The following is a 3,195-nucleotide window of genomic DNA, read 5'->3' as shown; positions in this document are numbered from 1 at the left end:
GGGCTCCACCAACTGAGCTACAGGCGCCGCCCCCACAGTGGACTTTTTAACCATTTGTGTTGAGTAAGAAATATACATATAAGTCAGCAGCTGTGTCTTGTGTATGGTTTAGGGAGTTATTGGATAATATTAAGTTTAATATGCATTTCTGTATTGCCAGCTTATCAAAGAGTGGGCGGGGGGCAATAGTTGTTCCTTATTTCGGTTTACTGACATTTTAGGTTTCATATCTGTGCAGTAGATGTTGCTTTCTTTATTTTTATTTTTATCCTAACCACTACTAGACCATCAGGAATAGATGTTGCTTCCTTAATGGTTAATGCTGTAATTTCTTATTTAAAAAAAATTGATTGGGCGGCGCCTGTGGCTCAGTGAGTAGGGCGCCGGCCCCATATACTGAGGGTGGCGGGTTCAAACCCAGCCCCGGCCAAACTGCAACCAAAAAATAGCCGGGCGTTGTGGCGGGCGCCTGTAGTCCCAGCTGCTCGGGAGGCTGAGGCAAGAGAATCGCGTAAGCCCAAGAGTTAGAGGTTGCTGTGAGCCGTGTGACGCCACGGCACTCTACCCGAGGGCGGTACAGTGAGACTCTGTCTCTACAAAAAAAAAAAAAAAAATTGATTATATTATGTTTCTAGGTAGTATAAACCTTATTAACAATCTGTTATAATTTTTCTTGGTAAAAATCATTGCTATTGCATTAATATTCAATAAGTTTTACAATTAGTATTGTGAATAATTTAAAAATAGGAACTTTGAGTGTTAGCGTTAATCCCACACAGCCCAAGAACTTTTTATTACCTTTCATTAATTCAAAGAGGACTTTTCACAGTGCCTTTATTAGTCTGGAAAATTCAGTTTCATAGCAATTGTAGATATAAAGGGATCACTAATTTGTTCAGAATTTAATTTCTTTAATATAGTGTCTGAGTTACTTGGGATGGAATTTGAGGCAAATCTCAAGAATTGGCACAGTAGATAAAATATTTATTTTGAACAATGCCAAAATAATTAGATACTTCTGGTTTTCGCTTATTGCCTTGTTACCAATGAAATTGAGATTTTGAACCAATTAGTGTGTGCTGTGATTCTCTTATACCTGCTTCTATCCCTGAATATACTTAATTTATTGTGTTTTATACTGCCATAGACCTGCCTATCTACATATATACATATATATGTATATTTTTTTGAGACAGAGTCTTATTCTGTCACCCTGGGTAGAGTGCTGTGGCATCACCGTAGCTCACACCAACCTTAAACTCTTGGGCTTGAGCAATCCTCTTGCGTGAGACTCCCAAGTAGCTGGGACTACAGGCGTATGCCACTATGCCTGGGTAGTTTTTCTAATTTTTTTTTTAGTAGAGACTGGGGTCTCATCTCACTCTTGCTCAGGCTGGCTGTAATTCCTGAGCTCAAGCAATCCACCTACCTCAGCATCTCACAGTGTTAGGATTATAGGCATGAGCCACCACGCTCGGCCTTGCCTATCATATTTTTAAAGCTCTAGGTCACTAAAATCAACAAGTCTGCCAAATTAGTATAATTCCAGAAGTTGAACCATCCTCTTTAATAACAAAATCAAGAAGTGATTTCTTGATATCTGTTTATTTCCTTCTTCAAAAAATTGGATCTTTTGCAATTGAATGTATTTGCATACCAAGTGTAGTTGAACTATTTTGCAAATATTTTAAGTTACCTAAGCAATGAAAATAAAATATGAAAGTTCTTTAATTTCTCCAGTTAATTATTTCTTTTTATTTAATGTTTTTTTATTATTAAATCATAGCTGTGTTACATTAATGCGATCATGGGGCACCATACACTGGTTTTATAGACCGTTTGACACATTTTCATCACACTGGTTAACATAGCGTTCCTGGCATTTTCTTAGTTACTGTGTTAAGACATTTACATTCTACATTTACTAAGTTTCACATATACCCTTGTAAAATGCACTGCAGGTGTAATACCACCAATCACCCTCCCTCCACACACCTCTCCCCTCCTGCCCCTCCATTTCCCTCTTCCCCCTATTCTTAGGTTATAACTGGGTTATACCTTTCATATGAAAGTCATAAATTAGTTTCATAGTAGGGCTGAGTACACTGGATACTTTTTCTTCCATTCTTGAGATACTTTACTAAGAAGAATATGTTCCAGTCCATCCATGTAAACATGAAAGAGGTAGAGTCTCCATCTTTCTTTAAGGCTGCATAATATCCCATGGTGTACATATACCACAATTTATTAATCCATTCATGGATCGAGGGGCACTTGGGCTTTTTCCGTGAATTAGCAATTATGAATTGGGCTGCAATAAACATTCTGGTACAAATATCTTTGTTATAATGTGATTTTTGGTCTTCTGGATATATACCTAGTAGAGGAATTATAGGATTGAATGGCAGACCTATTTTTAGATCTCTGAGTGTTCTCCAAACATCTTTCCAAAAGGAATGTAATAATTTGCATTCCCACCAGCAGTGTACAAGTGTTCCCTTTTCTCCACATCCACGCCAATATCTCTGGTCTTGGGATTTTGTGATGTGGGCTAATCTTACTGCAGTTAGATGATATCTCAAAGTAGTTTTGATTTGCATTTCTCTGATGATTAAAGATAATGAGCATTTTTTCATATGTCTATAGGCCGTGCGCCTGTCTTCTTCAGAGAAGTTTCTCTTCAAGTCCCTTGCCCAGCCTGCGATGGGATCACTTGTTCTTTTCTTGCTTATACGTTTGAGTTCTCTGTGGATTCTGGTTATTAAACCTTTGTCGGAGACATAACCTGCAAATATCTTCTCCCATTCTGAGGGCTGTCTGCTTGCTTTACTTACTTTGTTCTTGGCTGTGCAGAAGCTTTTTAGTTTGATCAGGTCCCAGTAGTGTCTTTTTTGAAGCTGCTTCAATTGCCCGAGGGGTCCTCCTCATAAAATACTCGCCCAGACCGATTTCTTCAAGGGTTTTCCCTGCACTCTCTTCTAGTATTTTTATAGTTTCATGTCTTAAGTTTAAATCTTTAATCCAGTGAGAGTCTATCTTAGTTAATGGTGAAAGGTGTGGGTCCAGTTTCAGTCTTCTACAGGTTGTCAGCCAGTTCACCCAGCACCATTTGTTAAATAGGGAATCTTTTCCCCATTGAATGTTTTTAATTGACTTGTCAAAGATCAAATAACAGTAAGTAGCTGGATTCATCTC

The sequence above is a fragment of the Nycticebus coucang genome, chromosome 9 (genome assembly GCF_027406575.1).
Source record: "Nycticebus coucang isolate mNycCou1 chromosome 9, mNycCou1.pri, whole genome shotgun sequence".
Classification (NCBI taxonomy): domain Eukaryota; kingdom Metazoa; phylum Chordata; class Mammalia; order Primates; family Lorisidae; genus Nycticebus; species Nycticebus coucang.
This window is presented reverse-complemented; position numbering follows the sequence as displayed.